Source organism: Hemitrygon akajei, chromosome 10, assembly GCF_048418815.1.
Source record: "Hemitrygon akajei chromosome 10, sHemAka1.3, whole genome shotgun sequence".
NCBI classification, from domain to species: domain Eukaryota; kingdom Metazoa; phylum Chordata; class Chondrichthyes; order Myliobatiformes; family Dasyatidae; genus Hemitrygon; species Hemitrygon akajei.
In genome coordinates, this window is record NC_133133.1 from 90,896,658 (window position 1) to 90,914,677 (window position 18,020).

An 18,020-nucleotide genomic window follows, 5' to 3' on the forward strand; every position below is an offset into this window, starting at 1 on the left:
CAGAGTTTCTGTCCTGTGTCCAGCACGTATATGCAATTATGAAAAAATGACAGCAGTGCCTCTAAGTCCTTCGAGTTTTGTGACGATACAGCATGACATCTAAAACCTTGACAAACTTCTATAGGAAAGCAGTATCTATTATCAAGGACCCCCCCCCCCCACCACCTCCCTGGCCATGCTCTATTTTATGCTGCTGCCATCAGGAAAAAGATACAGGAGCCTCAAGACTCACACCACCAGGTTCAGGAGCAGTTATTACCCCTCAACCATCAGGTTCTTGAACCAGAAGGGATAACTTCACTCAACTGAACTCATCCTACCACTGAGTTAGTCCCACAACCTATGGACTCTCATTCAAGGACTCTTCATCTCATTTTTTCAATACTTATTGCTTATTTATTTGAGATTATTATTTCTTTTCTTTTGTCTTTTCAGTTCATTGTCTTTTATACATTGATGTTTGTCTATCCTGTTGGGCGTGGTCTTTCAATTATTCTATAATGTTTTTGTATTTAATGAGTACGACCACAAGAAAATGAATTTCAGAGTTGTATATGGTGACATATATGTACTTGTATAAAAATTACTTTGATCTTTGATAAAGTTATGTAAAATTGTGCAGGTTATAGATAAGGTAAATGCAAGCAGGCTTTTTCCACTAAGGTTGGGTGAGACTAGAACTAAAGGTCAGAGGTGAAGGGTGTAAGATGAATTGTTTAAGAAGAATATGAGGGGAGTGTCTTCACTCTGAGTGTGATGAGGGTATGGGACTGCCAGCAGAATTGGTGGATGCACATTTGATTTCAACATTTAAATGAAATTTGGATAGGTACATGTGTGGGAAGGGTCTGAAGGCAATGATTACAGTGCAGACTGATGAGACTAGGCAGATTAATAGCTTGGCATCGACTAGATGGGCCAAAGGGCCTCTTTCTGTGCTGTAGTGTTCTCTGATTCTATGAACGCTGAAGGCATCTTCAGCTGCCTGGAAACTTTGTTGGCTTGGGACATGAGCAGCTCTTGTGAATTTTAGTAACATTAATATGTGCAAAGTGTCCCCTACTTTAAACTTTAAATAGAAAATAGGAAGTATGTATTTACAAATTTAAGCAATTAAAAGCCTTGAGAAAATACCAGGAAATTAAATAACTCTCTGTTAGAACCTTATTATTTTATTCTAATTTGAGAAGATGAGCTAAGGGTTCTGAAAGTGATGGCTAGAGAGATTTTGGGAGCATTAGTAATGATCTTTCAAGTGTCAATAGATTCTGCCATGGTTCTGGAGGACTGGAAAATTGCAAATGTAACTCCACTCTTCAAGAGAGTAAGGCAGAAGAAAGGAAGTTATAGGCTGGTTAATATGACAGCACTGGTTGGTAAGATGTTGGAGTTGATTGTTAAGGATGAGGTTTCGGGGTACTTGGAGGCACATGATAAAATTGGCTGAAGTCATGGATAGAGCATTGGCTGATTGGCAAGAGGCAAAGACTGGGAATAATGGGAGCCTTTTCACGTTGGCTGCTGGTGACTTGTGGTGTCCTGCAAGGGTCTCTGCTGGAACTGCTCATTCTAACGTTATATGTCAATGATTTGGATGACAGAATTGATGGCTTTGTGGCCAAGTTTGCAGATGATAAAAAAAAGATAGCTGGAGGAGCAGGTAGTATTGAGAATAGAGAGAGCAGAGAAAATTCAATAATCCAAGGCACAAAGAGACTTTGGAGACCTTCTGCAGATATCCCCAAAGGTTAATTTGCAGGTTGAGTCAGTGGTGAGGAAGGAAAATTCAATGTTAGCATTCATTTCAAGTGGACTAGAATATAAAAGCAAGGATGCATTGCTGAGGCCTTATAAGACAGCGGTGAGTCCTCACCTGGAGTATTGTGAGCAGTTTTCAAAGTTCAAAGTACATTTATTATCAAAGTATGTATACATTATACAACCTTGAGATTTGTCTCCTTATAGGCAGCTACAAAACAAGAAACCCAAAAGAACCCATATGACCATAAAATGTAGGAGCAGAAATAGGCCATTCAGCCCATCAAATCTGCTCTCCCATTTAATTATGGGCTGATCTAATTCTTCCAGTCATTCCCACTCTCCTGCTTTCACCCAATACCTTTTGATGCCCTGGCTAATCAACAACCTATCTTTCTCTGCCTTAAATGCACCCAATGAATTGGCCTCCACAGCTGCTCATGGCAACAAATTCCACAGATTTACCACCCTCTGACCAAAGTAATTTATCTGTATCTTAGTTCTAAGAGGACATCCTTGTATCCTGAAGTTGTGCCCTTTTGTCCTAGCATCCCCTACCGTGGGAAATAACTTTGCCATATCTGATCTGTTCAGGCCTTTTAACATTCAAAATGTTTCTATGAGACCCCTCCCTCATTCTCCTGAACTTCAGGGAATACAGCCCAAGAGCTGCCAGACATTCCTCATAAAGTAACCATTTCATTCTTGGAATCATTCTCGTGAATCTTCTCTGAACCCTCTCCAATGTCAGTACAGTATATCCTTTTTAAAACAAGGAGACCAAAACTGCACACAATACTCCAAGTGCGGTCTAATGAGTGCCCTATTGAGCCTCAACATCACATTACTTCTCTTATATTCTATACCTCTAGAAATGAATGCCAACATTGCATTCGCCTTCTTCACCACCGACTCAACCTGGAGGTCGACCTTTAGGGTATCTTGCACAAGGACTCCCAATTCCCTTTGCATCTCTGTGTTTTGTATTCTCTCCCCATCTAAATAATAGTCTACTGGTCTATTTCTTCCACCAAAGTGTATGACCTGTACACTTTCCAATTTATATTTATTATATTATATTTTATAATTATATTTCAGTCAACATGGATTTGTGCGTGGAAGGTCATGTTTGACAAATCTTATTAAATTTGTTGAATAGGTTACTAGGAAGATTGACAAGGATAAAGCAGTGGATGTTGTCTATATGGACTTCAGTAAGGCCTTTGACAAGGTTCCACACGGAAGGTTAGTTAGGAAGGTTCAATCGTTAGGTATTAATATTGAAGTAGAAAAATTGACTCAACAGTGGCTGGATGGGAGATGTCAGAGAGTAGTGGTGGATAACTATTTGTCAGGTTGGAGGCCGATAACTAATGGTGTACCTTAGGGATAAATTGGATTAGTAAGTATGCAGATGATACTAAGATAGATGGCGTTGTGGATAATGAAGTAGGTTTTCAAAGCTTGCAGAGAGATTTAGGCCAGTTAGAAGAGTGGGCTGAAAGATGGCAGATGGAGTTTAATACTGATAAGTGTGAGGTGCTACATTTTGGTAGGATTAATCAAAATAGGACATACATGGTAAATGGTAGGGCATTGAGGAATGCAGTAGAACAGAGTGATCTAGGAACAATGGTGCATAGTTACCTGGTTTTCAGCACCTAAGTTACAGAGAAAGGTTGAACAAGTTAGGTCTTTATTCTCTGGACTGTAGAAGGTTGAGGGGGGACTTGATAGAGGTATTTAAAATTATGAGGGGATAAATAGAGTTGACATGGATAGGCTTTTTCCATTGAGAGTAGGGGAGATTCAAACAAGAGGACATGAGTTGAGAGTTAAGGGGCAAAGTTTAGGGGTAACATGAGGGGGAATTTCTTTACTCAGAGTGTTAGCTGTGTGGAATGAGCTTCCAGTAGAAGTGGTAGAGGCAGGTTTGGTATTGTCATTTAAAGTAAAATTGGATAGGTATATGGGCAGGAAAGGAATGGAGGGTTATGGGCTGAGTGCAGGTAGGTGGGACTAGGTGAGAGTAAGCGTTCGGCACAGACTAGAAGGGCCAAGATGGCCTGTTTCTGTGCTGTAATTGTTATATGGATATATTTGCCACTTCTTTGCCCATTCCCCTAAACTATCTAAATCATTCTGCAGGCTCTTTGTTTCCTCAACATTACCTGATCCTCCACCTATCTTTGTAACATTGGGAAATTTAGCCTCAAATCCATTAATACTGAAGTCCGAATCATTGATGTACATTGTAAAAAGCAGCGGTCCCAACACCGACCCCTGTGGAGCTCCACTGGTAATCGGCAGCCAGCCAGAATAGGATCCCTTTATTCACACACTCTGTTTTCTACCGATCAGCCAATGCTACACCCATGCTAGTAACTCCCCTGTAATTCATGGGCTCTTATCTTACTAAGCAGCTTCATGTGCAGCACCTTATCAAAGGCCTTCTGAAAATCCAGGTACACCATGTCTACTGCATCTCCTTTGTCTACCTTGTTTGTAATTTCCTCAAAAAATTGCAGTTGGTTTGTCAGGCAGGAAACCATGCTGACTTTGGCCTATCTTGTCATGTGCCTCCAGGTACTCCGTAATCTGATCCCTTACAATCGATTCCAACAAATTTGCCACCACTGGTGTCAGTCTAACAGGTCTATAGTTTCCTTTCTGCTGCCTCCCTCCCTTCTTAAATAGCAGAGTAACATTTTCAGTTTTCCAGTCATCTGGTACAATGCCAGGATCCATCGATTCTTGAAAGATCATCGTTTATGCCTCTGCAATCTCTCCAGCTACTTCCTTCAGAATCCAAGGCTGCATTCCATCAGGTCCAGGAGATTTATCCACCCTCAGACCATTAAGCTTCCTGAACACCTTCTCAGTCATAATTTTCACCGCACATACTTCACTTCCCTGACACTCTTGAATGTCCGGTATACTGCAGACATCTCCCACTGTGTAGATTGATGCAAAATTCAGTTTCTCTGCCATCTCTGCATCTCTCATTACAATATCTCCGGCGTCATCTTGTATTGGTCCTATATCTACACTCAACTCTCTTTTACTCTTTATATACTTACAAAAGCTTTTAGTATCTTCTTTGATATTTGTTGCTAGCTTCCTCTCATTATTCATCTTTTCCTTCCGAGTGACCTTCTTAGTTTCCTTCTGCAAGTTTTTAAAAGCTCACTAATCCTCTATCTTCCCACTAGCTTTGGCTTCCTTGTATGCCCTCTCTTTTGTTTTTACTTTGGCTCTGACTTCACTTGTCAGCCATGATAATGTCCTTCTTCCCTTTGAAAATTTCTTCTTACTTGGAATATATCTCTCTTTCACTTCCATCATTTTTCATAGAAACTCCAGACATTGCTGCTCTGCTGTCTTTCCTGCAAATGTCCTTTTCCAGTCAACTTTGGCCAGTTCCCCTCTCGTGCCATTGTAATTTCCTTTATTCCACTGAAATACCGACACATTGGATTTTATTTTTTCCCTCTCAAATTTCAATGTGAACTCCATCATTTTGTGATCACTGTTCCCTAAGGGTTCCTTAACCTTAAGCTCTCTTACCACCTCCGGATCATTGCATAATACAAAAGACCAACAAACACCAAATGTGCAGGGAGTTGGGGCGGTGGGGGAGAGAGAGAGATTGTGCAAACAATAGAAGTAAGCGACTGGCATTTAGAAAGAAAGTGAGTCCTCAGACATGCCTGGAGCAGCCTGACAGATCACAGCCTCAGGCTCAGTTCAGTACACAGCGGAGTAAACGTTGTGGAGCCCGCAGACGTGAAGCCTCGGACAGCCGGACAGATCACAGCCTCAGGCTCAGTTCAGTACACAGCGGAGTAAACGTTGTGGAGCCCGCAGACGTGAAGCCCCGGACAGCCGGACAGATCACAGCCTCAGGCTCAGTTCAGTACACAGCGGAGTAAACGTTGTGGAGCCCGCAGACGTGAAGCCCCGGACAGCCGGACAGATCACAGCCTCAGGCTCAGTTCAGTACACAGCGGAGTAAACGTTGTGGAGCCCGCAGACATGAAGCCCCGGACAGCCTGACAGATCACAGCCTCGGGCTCAGTTCAGTACACAGCGGAGTAAACGTTGTGGAGCCCGCAGACGTGAAGCCCCGGACAGCCGGACAGATCACAGCCTCAGGCTCAGTTCAGTACACAGCGGAGTAAACGTTGTGGAGCCCGCAGACGTGAAGCCCCGGACAGCCGGACAGATCACAGCCTCAGGCTCAGTTCAGTACACAGCGGAGTAAACGTTGTGGAGCCCGCAGACATGAAGCCCCGGACAGCCTGACAGATCACAGCCTCAGGCTCAGTTCAGTACACAGCGGAGTAAACGTTGTGGAGCCCGCAGACGTGAAGCCCCGGACAGCCTGACAGATCACAGCCTCAGGCTCAGTTCAGTACACAGCGGAGTAAACGTTGTGGAGCCCGCAGACGTGAAGCCCCGGACAGCCTGACAGATCACAGCCTCAGGCTCAGTTCAGTACACAGCGGAGTAAACGTTGTGGAGCCCGCAGACGTGAAGCCCCGGACAGCCTGACAGATCACAGCCTCAGGCTCAGTTCAGTACACAGCGGATTAAACATCACAGAGCAGCATGCAGAGCCAGCCCAACCCTCACCTCTGGTCCCAACAGCCTGCTCTTTTTTTTTAAGAAAGGATGTGCTGACATTAGAGAGAGTTCAAAGGAAATTCATCAAAGTGATCCCAGGATCGAAAGGCTTATCATATAAGGAGCATTTGATGCTTTACTGGAATTCAGAAGAATAAGGTGGGTAAATCTCATTGAAGCCTATTGAATGTTGAAAGGCATTGATAGAATGGAGGTGGAGCAAATGTTTCCTATAATGGGGTGGTCTAAGACCAGAGGGTACAGCCTCAGAATAGAGGGACATCCCTTTACTTTGTAGAATGGAGATGAGGTGAATTTCTTTAGCCAGAGAGTGGTGAATCTGTGGAATTCATTGCTACAGGCAGCTGTGAGGCCAGATCACTTGATCCCTTTAAGGTAGAGATGGATGGATTCTTGTTTAGTCAGGGACAGGGGGATGGTAGGAGACTGGGGCTGAGAGGGAAATGGATCAGCCATGATGAAATAGTGGAGCAGACTTGATGGTTCAAATGGCCCAATTTTGTTCCTATATCTTTTATAAAAACTGAATCAAGCAATTGATAACTTCATTATGAAATTTCCTGGGGCCAGAAGATGAGTGAGGCAGTGAAAGGTCAGATTCAGGAATGCTGTCATAACATGTGCTTTATGAAGTTCAATCTGATAACTCTCCCATGAAATAGATGAGCATAATTGATCACACCGTTCAGAAGAGAAACAATGTAAGTGGATTTGAATTACAAGCCAAATATTTATGATGGAGGTATGACTTTTCCTCTTTATACCTCATGCCTCTTTGGGCACCATAAAAATATAGGTGATATGAACTTCAGTTTAAAATCCAGATTAAAAATCTCTACATTGTCAACACCAGTGGGGAAAATCTGGATTGTGCTGAAAGCAATATGTTGTGAAGTTGATTTCAGCAGACAAGCAGCACTAACTACACAGTGCATGACTTTAACACATGTCTATTTAGATTACCTGTGAGCATCTGTTGGAGAAAGATGTCACAGAACTGAACCATCCCCATTCCTCACAAAGATGCTCATTCTCTGGAGCAGGCAGAAGAAGTCAGACCAAGTGGAATAGGACCTGGAAGCTTGTCTACAAACTGCTGTCACAGAGAGTATTCTAGCAGTGTTATCTTTACTCTCCGTTTGTATCTCTGTACTCAACAAAAGGATCAAGCTTTTCCTTAAGTGTCTCATGGACTTCTGCTTTAACCACTCCATGTGACAGGTTTCCCCTATCACCATTCTCTACAAGTCCTCTCAGGTTTTGCTTGGTGTCATAGAGTTGTCCAGCATAGATACATATCATTTGGCCCACTGCATCTATGCTAACTATCATGCAAATCTACACTAACACCACATACCTCAAGCTCCCTGATCAAATCTGGTTCATTACACAAAACCTAATACAGAATTGCCTTTTCCCTCATGAAACCAAAAAGCTGCTCTGAAAAGCCATTTTGTAGGTATTCTATAAATCCCCCATGACCATCATAACATTTCCCTTCTCAATCTCCCATTGTAATTTTTCCTCCATGTCTTATCGACAGGCCTCCGAACAGTAGCCAATTCCCCTTAGCATTGTGTATCAGGTTCCCATATACTCCTGCATATAACTCCCATAATTTTTAGGTCAATTGCCCAAAGAATGAACTATCCATCTATTATTTGAAGGGATGAATTGGCATCGTTTGGAAACAGAAAACAATTTTGCAAGGTCTGGATACTTGACATTTCCAGGCAAGTGTGCAAAGAAGTGCAAATCTAAAGACTCCTGAGAGATGCTTCTCACTCACACTCATTCTGATGTTCTCATGGAGGATAGAGGCACAATGGAAGTTTCCTACAATTCACTGGCAGCTGAGTATGTTGAGGGACCTGTTCATTGCACAGAGAGGCATGGCTGAAAGTGAGCTTTAGGTTACTCATGTGCTTTTAATCAATTGAGCTGACTTAAATGTACTAATTGTCTTTTACTCATTTATTATTATTTTAAATAATTGAAAATAATTGTGTGTGTTGCTTAGCAGCTGTCTGTAGACATTTCTGTGGATGGGGCCCCATGTGGTGCCACTTGCAATTGTGCAGCTCGAAGTTGTACAAGGCTTCACTGACTAAAGTCAGTGCCCGCAGCCACCTGAAATCTCTCATTGTGAGTCTAGGAGCAGTACGTTTGAGTAGTTTGCTGTTGAAACTGCTTTAAGCCAACTAAAATTGTATGGTTATTTCAATCAACAGGTGTAGAATTTTGGCTGTTCTGATGAGCCAGCAACCTTGAGCATTTTTTAAAAATTGGATAAAAACCCAACATTTCAGATGTATATGTATTCTAAACACCATCATATCTAAAGTAAATGATGCAGTCCGATGATAAGAAATATAGCATATCCTTCAACAAACTACTATTAAAATAAATCTGAGAATAGAGGCACATTCCTGAGAAACACTAATGAAATTGATAATCCTTGTGAGTTATCACCAGCGTTCACCAGCTTTGAGAATTACGACTGAATTCCAATGCAGTATTTAGTCTCTTTATAGCCTCCCCCGAGTTACTCCTCAGATTTGGAGTACTGTTAGAAACACATATTGGAATGTTACAGTGAAATAGATCTCCTGAGCATGGCAAGGGATTGCTATGTTGTCCTGTTTACCACTAAAATGTTTGCAGTGCTGAATCCAATTAAATAGTGAAATAATAGGATTACAAATTAAACAGTAAACTTTGTGGGAATGATATAACAAAGGATATTATTTTTTACTGAGGCATAAAGTAAATATTATTTATAATGAGTATTGGATTGTCCAAGACTGTACCATAACAGTTGATTTAACTAGTAACATGATCAATAACATGTAAAAGCTAGATTAATCAGCTTGAGAAGGTGAATGATACTGTTGTTTTGTGCAATTGGTTCTGCCTCTGTTGGATCCTGTGCAGACAATGAACAGGATCTGAGCTGGAGTTTTGTGATGAGTCTGTGATTCCCAAGATGGGCCAATGCTGATTGATTTCCTGCTGGTTCTGGTGCATTGTTCTGAGAGTCAGCCTGTCCAGTCACCATAAGTAAGACAAGTTAGACAAGAGATAATAGGTGCAGGAGTAGGCCATTCGGCCCTTTAAGCCAGCACCGCCATTCACAGTGATAATGGCTGATCATCCACAATCGGTACCCCGTTCCTGCCTTCTCCCCATATCACTTGACTCCGCTATCTTTAAGAGTTCTATCTAACTCTTTCCTGAAATCATCCAGAGAACTGGCCTCCACTGCCTTCTGAGGCAGAGCATTCTACAGATCCACAACTCTCTGAGTGAAAAAGTTTTTCCTCAACTCCGTTCTAAATGGCCTACCCCTTATTTTTAAACTGGGGCCTCTGATTCTGGAATCCCCCAACGTTGGGAACATGTTTTCTGCCTCTAGCGTGTCCAATCCCTTAATAATCTTATATGTTTCAATCAGATCCCCTCTCATCCTACTAAATTCCAATGTAAACAAGCCTAGTCACTCCAATCTTTCAACATATGACAGTTATGAAGGCCAACATGCCATTAGCTTTCTTCACTGCCTGCTGTACCTGCATACTTACTTTCAGTGACTGATGAACAAGGACACCTAGATCTCGTTGTACTTCCCCTTTTCCCAACTTGACACCATTCAGATAGTAATCTGCCTTCCTGTTCTTGCCACCAAAGTGGCAAGAACCTCACATTTATCCACATTAAACTGCATCTGCCATGCATCTGCCCACTCACCCAACCTTTCCAAGTCATCCTGCATTCTCATAACATCCTCCTGACATTTTACACTGCCACCCAGCTTTGTGTCATCTGCAAATTTGCTAACGTTACTTTTAATCCCTTTATCTAAATCATTAATGTATGTTGTAAATAGCTGTGGTCCCAGTACCGAGCATTGCGGTACCCCACTAGTCACTGCCTGCCATTCTGAAAAGGACCCTTTAATCCTTACTCTTTGTTTCCTGTCTGCCAAGCAATTTTCTATCAATGTCAGTACCCTACCCCCAATACTATGTGCTCTAATTTTGCCCACTACTCTCCTATGTGGGACCTTATCAAAGGCTTTCTGAAAGTTCAGGTACACTACATCCACTGGCTCTCCCTTGTCCATTTTCATAGTTACATCCTCAAAAAATTCCAGAAGATTAGTCAAGTATGATTTCCCCTTCATAAATCCATGCTGACTCGGACTGATCCTGTTACTGCTAAACAAATGTGCTGCTATTTCATCTTTTATAATTGACTCCAGCATCTTCTCCACCACTGATGTCAGGCTAACTGGTCTATAATTCCCTGTTTACTCTCTCCCTCCTTTTTTAAAAAGTGGGATAAAATTAGCAACCCTCCAATCCACAGGAGCTGATCCTGAATCTATAGAACATTGGAAAATGATTACCAATGCATCCACGATTTCTAGAGCCACCTCTTTAAGTACCCTGGGATGCAGACCATCAGGCCCTGGGGATTTATCAGCCTTCAGTCTCATCAGTCTACCCAACACCATTTTTTGCCTAATGTGAATTTCCTTCAGTTCCTCTGTTACCCTAGGTCCTCTGGCCACTATTACATCTGGGAGATTGCTTGTGTCTTCCCTAGTGAAGACAGATCCAAAGTACCTGTTCAACTCATCTACCATTTCCTTGTTCCCCATAATAAATTCACTTGTTTCTGTCTTCAAGGGCCCAACTTTGGTCTTAACTATTTTTTTTTTCCTCTTCACATACCTAAAGAAGCTTTTACTATCCTCTTTTATATTCTTGGCTAGCTTACCTTCGTACCTCATCTTTTCTCCCCTTATTGCCTTTTTAGTTATCATCTGTTGCTCTTCAAAAGTTTCCCAATCCCCTGGCTTTCCGCTCATCTTTGCTATGTTATACTTCTTCTCTTTTATTTTTATACTGTCCTTGACATCACTTGTCAGCCATAGTCACCCCTTACTCCCCTTAGAATCTTTCTTCCTCCTTGGAATGAACTGTTCCTGCACCTTCTGTATTATTCCCAGAAATACCTGCTATTGTTGTTCCACTGTCATCCCTGCTAGGGTATCCTTCCGGTCAACTTTGGCCAGATCCTCCCTCATGGCTCCATAGCCCCCTTTGTTCAACTGTAATACTGACATTTCCGATTTTCCCTTCTCCCTCTCAAATTGTAGATTAAAACTTATCATATTATGGTCATTACCTCCTAATGGCTCCTTTACCTCGAGTTCCCTTATCAAATCCGGTTCATTACACAACACTAAATCTAGAATTGCCTTCTCCCTGGTAGGCTCCAGTACAAGCTGCTCTAAGAATCCATCTCGGAGGCACTCCACAAACTCCCTTTCTTGGGGTCCAGTATCAACCTGATTTTCCCAGTCTACCTGCCTGTTGAAATACCCCATTACAACTGTATCATTACCTTTGCGACATGCCAATTTTAACTTTTTATTCAACTTGCACCCTATATCCGGTCTACTGTTTGGGGACCTGTAGATAACTCCCATTAGGGTCTTTTTACCCTTACAATTTCTCAGTTCTATCCATACTGACTCTACATCTCCTGATTCTATGTCACCCCTCGCAAGGGACTGAATTTCATTCCTCACCAACAGAGCCACCCCACCCCCTCTGCCCACCTATCTGTCCTTTCGATAGGAAGTATACCCTTGAATATTCATTTCCCAGCCCTGGTCCTCTTTCAGCCATGTCTCTGTTATTCCAACATCATCATTCTTGCCAATTTCCAACTGAACCTCAAGCTCATCCACTTTATTTCTTATACTTCGTGCATTCATATATAATACTTTTAACCATTACTCCCCTCACCTTTCACACCGACTCCTATTGCACTTGGCCATACACTCCAATCCCTTCCTGATCTTTCTTATTCTCTCTTTCCATTTAACTCCATCCTTATATTTCCCCTTCATCTCCTCCCTCCCACTACTTACTTTAAACACACCCGTGTAGTAGTAGCAAACCTGCCTGCCAGAATGCTCATCGATGATATTGGGAAACTGTTAGAACTAAGTTTATCTGAGCTTCAGTAGTCAAGCTGTAGTGTACAGACCAGGCTGATGTATGTGTACTGGAATGCCATCACTTACTCTTACAAGAGAGACTCAACAGCCTCGAGACTAATTTCCTCTGCACCTCACTGAGGGTGAGACCTGGAAAACAGAGACCGCATCTTAGTATCGTCACCAACTTCATTTGTGCCAGCACAGCTCTTGATTGGTCGAGAAAAAGAGTATTTGAAGATCCTGAACTCAGACTCATCACAAAACACCAAGTGTACCGCACAACAGTGATTTCTGCCATCCTACAGTATATATCTAGATTTTGGATTTAATCTAGATTAAATGTATTGGAAAATACCATCTATGTTGCCTCTACAACAGCATCCAATATCACTGAAAGGTTAATTGTAACCTCTTACAGGTCACCACCTCCAGCACGAAGTGTGTTGGCCAGACTACAATGATTCAAGATTCAAACTTTAAGATTCACACTTATTTATCTTGTGTACATCAAAACATACAGTAAAATGTGTTTAGGGTATGCTGGAGGCAGCCCAAAAGTGTCACCATATATTCCAGTGCCACTGCAGCATGCCCACAATACTCAGCAGAACCAAATGGAACACAACAAGCAACAAAACAACAGCAAAACACACATAGTCCTTCAACCCCCGAGACAAGCCTCCAGCAGACTCTGACTTGCAGATGTTAGGCTACAAATAATGAAGGCAGCGCTCAGAGCCTCTTGAAAAGTTACAACATTCCTGCCGAGTCCCGGGACTACTTGGCTCAAGACCAATTAAGGTTGGGAAGAAGCATTCAAGAGAGTTATTGAGAATGTACACATAATCTGCTGTACATCAAGATCACACAGGTGTAAGTGCTCCACCCACCCATTCTGCCCATGAGTCCGTGGGTCTTTCATTGGCACCTTCATCCCCTGAGAAGCCGAAGTACCAGAGTCAGAAGAAAGTCATTCTCGATCCCAAGGGACTGCCCATTAAAGGTACATGATTTCAGGTGATGCAATGTGATATAGATTGATGGATCTGTGAATTGGTAAATGTAACCAACTCAGAGACCCCTCGATTTTGACAGGCTTCTTGATATGGGTGGTCATGGTCTTTAATCTCAGAGGTTCTAATAAACTCTTCCAAACTTTTGTCTGTCCATCCCTTGATGTAACTCATGATTGTCATGCACTGTTGACTAGGACTTTTTCTTCCATCAATTTTCCCATAATAGGGATATCATAAGGTGGGATGAAGGAGTTTTAAAGGGTATCTGAGGGGTGCGTGTTTTACACAGAGAGTGACAGATATCTGGATCTCTGCCAGAAGAGGTGACGGAATCAGATAACAGTTTAAAAGATATTTAGACAGACATTTAAATAGGTAAGGTGTATAAGGATATGGACCTAATAGGATAGAACGGTGGGCAAAAAGTTAGCAACAACAAAGCAAATTAAAAGGCTTTTCATCTCAGTGAATTTCTGAAGATCTGTTTATGGTTGTTATGTTAGATGAGTGTATATGTAAATTCAAGACGTGATCACAAGATGGTTATATTATATCTTTTTAAACCCATCTCCTACACAAATGGAGCGGATTAGAGGCCTGGTCTTCAAATTCAGTTGCTTATTTGGTCTTTATAAAACTATAACTCGGTGACTCTTGTATTGCATACATCACGTTCAAAATTATAAGACCAGCTGTTACTACTCAAGGCAAGTTAAACTCTTAAGAGCTATTAAATATAAGACAATTCAGCCATTAAGTGATAAAAATGGAGGCAGTAGTTCAAAGTGAGAGGGAAAGAATTAAAAGACACCTGAGGGGCAACTTCTTCACACAGATAGTGGTGAGCTGCCAGAGGAAGTGGTAGAGGGAAGTGGGATTACAACATTGAAAAGGTAGATGGAAAGGAAAGGTAGAGGGATATGGAGCAAATACAGACAATTGGAACTAAAGTAGATAAGCACCTTAGTTAGCATGGATGAATGGCCAAATGACCTGTTTCTATGCTGTATGGAATCGAGAGTTCTGAAAATAGTGGAAGGGGCCATAATTTGGGACAGAGGTTATGGTGGTAAAGAGGAGGCTGGGTATGTTGCAGACTACTATGCTCAATATTTTACTCTATAACTTGAGTGAAATCAATGTCTCAGCCTTTCAGTCATCCTTCTGTGATACTAGCTCAGATTCTTCATTTTTCTCTTTTCTCTCTCTGTGGAGTGGAGGACATGTCCAGCCTGGACATGGCTCCCTGCTCTGCATTTTGTAAGTTCTGTAATCTTCTATGTTGGCTTTCTCTGCTCACGTACACCCATTGACCAGATAACCTTGTTTACAGCTTATCCATTAGTCACCTCACTTTTACCCTACCAGAGACATCCTCCCTCCCACTCGCACCTTTTTTTAAAAATCCTTCCATTTCTGATGAAGAGCCTTCTATCTGTAACCTTAACTCAGCTCTCTTCCCAAAATATGCTGCCAGAACTACTGAGAGCACCAGCACTTCTGTTTTTATTTCAGAGTTTCAGCATCTGCAGTTTTAAAATATTTTTCACCAAACTGACCAGTTGAATGAACTTGAGAAAGGTCAAAGTTTGTCATAATTGGATGGAATGAAGTAAAAGAGAGAAAGTGTTCAGTAAAATGTTTTATTTTGTTTGAAGTGAAACTTCAAGATTTGGGCATCCACATACAATTGAGTCTGATCACTGCTTCACATTCGTTATCATAGTAACCATTTAAACAAGGAACTACATCCTATCCTTACTGATTAGTTGCTTTTCACCATATTCCTGCTCAATTAAAATAATTTATTTAAAACAATTCTATATAAATAAATAAGTAGCAATACAGAAGTCAAAAATCTTACAATTCAAATCAACAATGTGAAAGATTAAAGACAAATAACTAAGAATGAGTCATCGCCTTGTAATTAATTACATCCCTTAGGTAGTTTTGTAGATTTTGGAGAGAAAAAAAACAATATTGACCAGAGAAATGAAAGGTTCAAGATGTGGTGGGGTGGGATGAGGTGCTACAGGGTAGGATTATGTTGAAGGAAAGGTATAGGTATGTATAGCATGTTCAGGAATTCTGCTGTGATGCTCATGGCGGCCTGGATTTATCTCAGCAGGTTTTGTGACATGGGGATAATGGCTTCAGTCAGTTCTATGAGTTGGTGAGATTATATCCCCCTGCTCCCTTGCCTTGGACCCCCAAATATTCACCCCCTTCCACTGAAAAAAATCCAGTCCATTTGTAGCACATCCATCAAGGATTCCTGGTGAGGTTGCCTGGTTTGAAAGGAATGGATCTCCTTGGACCTGAAAGTGAATTGTTTCCTTTGTAGCATGTCAAAGCTTCCCATTATCTAGGCCTGAACAGAAGAGCAGCAGGAATACGTGAACGGAGTTGCAATGAGCTAGGATCTGTTTGGTTTTCATATCGCTGCCCTCTGTGTTCTTTCAAGTATGGACCCCAGTCAGAAGTTGGTTTGAGACAGGTTAACACTCTCTGTGGAAAGAAAGTTAAAATGATCAAGGAGTTGTTAATTCAGAAGCGAATTTGAACGTAGTGCAAGAACTATATTGTATCTGTTACACCTTTTACATGTTAGATAAACAGAGATAGAATTGCTATTACTGTTTGGTTACTTTTTTCTCGACTCTACAGAAGTTCTTTCTCAAGAATGATAGCTTAAAAAGTTTATTTATCTCAGGGAGTGAATAAGGGAGATACTGAAAGAAGCAGCACTTGAAATGCCAAGACACAGAAGGCTGTGGACCAAGTGCTAATAATGGAATCAATGTAGATGGGTAATCAGTGGTCAACATGGGCATGACAGGCCGAAAGGTTTGTTTCTAGGCTATGACTCTATATCTCAATGACTATCCACACAACTAAAGTAGCCTGTGATCCATGCATGTTCTCCCTTTGACCACATGGGTTTCTCCTAGATGCTCCAGTTTTCTCCCACACCCCAGAAGTGTGTGGGTTGGTAGATTAATAGGCCATTATAAATTGCCTCCAGGGTGTGGGTGAATGGAAGAATCTTGGGGCAATAAGTTGGAAAGATGGAGTGGGGAGGTTACAGGAGAAATTATTGGAGGAATGGAAATGCTCACAGAACTAGCAGCGGTTCAGTGCACTGAATGGCCTCATTCTCTGTCATAAGAGTCATTCATGCCAGCTCTTGCTTGACATTCCCTCCAACTTTTTATACTGGCTGCCTCCCCTTTTCTGTCCATATGAAGGGTCTTGACCTAAAATGGTGATTGTCCATTTCCTTCCATAAGTGCTGCCTAACCAGCTGAGTTCCTCCAGCTCCTTTTGTGTTGTTCCAAATTCCAGGCTCTGCAATTTCGTGTCTCTCCATTTTAGTACATCTCCAAAGCTTTGATCCTTTTCTGGAAGTGAGGCATCCGGAACCAAACAATACTCTGGTTATGGTCTTCCACAAGTTAATCATGGCTTCCTTGCTCTTATAATCTTTGGGATACAGTAACCAAAGGCAGGTAAATGAAAGGCATATGATCACAAACTGTTCAGCCATGAGCAAGATGATCTTTACTATTTGAGATGTTAACCTGATGAATTTGCAACTGCAACTAGACAGACCACTTGTTTCCTAGTGCAGTGCAAAAGGTACGTATAAAATGACAATTGGACACTTCTCATGGAATAATGTTTGGGGCAGTTCATACTCTGCCACATTCCTCTCCATCCACATTCTGTTTCACCTTTGGAGACACACGGATCTGGAGAAACAATCTGCAGGAGGAAGTTGAAGGTCAGACAGCATCTGTGGGGGAGTAAGGAACTGCCAGCATTTCAGTCTGAAATGTCTGTTTTTCTTTCGCTGCTTCTGAGTTCTTCCAGCAGATTGCTTGTTGCTGTATCACCTTCCTCCATCTGTCTAACTGATCAGAAGGTGCTGGTGATGGAGGAGAGTGCTACATGTTGACAGAGGGCTGTAGAGTAACCACGTCCCTGACAGTATCCAGCTTTTGCCACCATATTCCCAGGTGAAAGGAGCCTGCTCTGCTTTGCATTCCTTTCTTCACTGGGCTGTTGCAGCCAGCACAACTCATTTCCACCCGCTCGGAGCTCATCCCTACACCCACCACCTTGTTGAAGGATTGTTGGGGAAGGCATTCTGGGTTTGAACAACAGAAAGAAAGTGTGGGTGATATATTTCACAGTCAGGATGAATGGGAGGTAAACTAGAAAATGACATTCCTGCCCTCCACCTCTTCCTTTCAGATGGCACAATGTGTGTAATTGGGTAAAGAACACTTTGAGTTTCAGAACTCTTTAAAAAAAATAGCTTTGGACCCAAATATCTCCCAATATCCATGCACCTCAGCATCTGGTCAGAGCAGATCACCACCTTATTATTGATGGATTCCAGTATTTTTCTCTCTATGCACTAAGGCACAAGGATAGAATCTGCAGAGGGAAGTTGTCGGGCAAATGTTACTTGCGACAAGTTTATCCATCATCAATGCCCTCCTACGTCAATATTTATGCATTATGATACGTGTGTGCACTACAGTGTCAAATATAATTGGTTTCTACAGTGTCTCTGC

The 18,020-nt window shown here is 41.9% G+C and overlaps 1 pseudogene; it reads right to left on the reverse strand.

Annotated features, from left to right (window-relative positions):
- Window positions 1-15,606: 15,606 nt before the first annotated feature.
- Window positions 15,607-18,020, reverse strand: part of LOC140734534 (sodium- and chloride-dependent neutral and basic amino acid transporter B(0+)-like) — an 86,548-nt pseudogene continuing 84,134 nt past the window's right edge.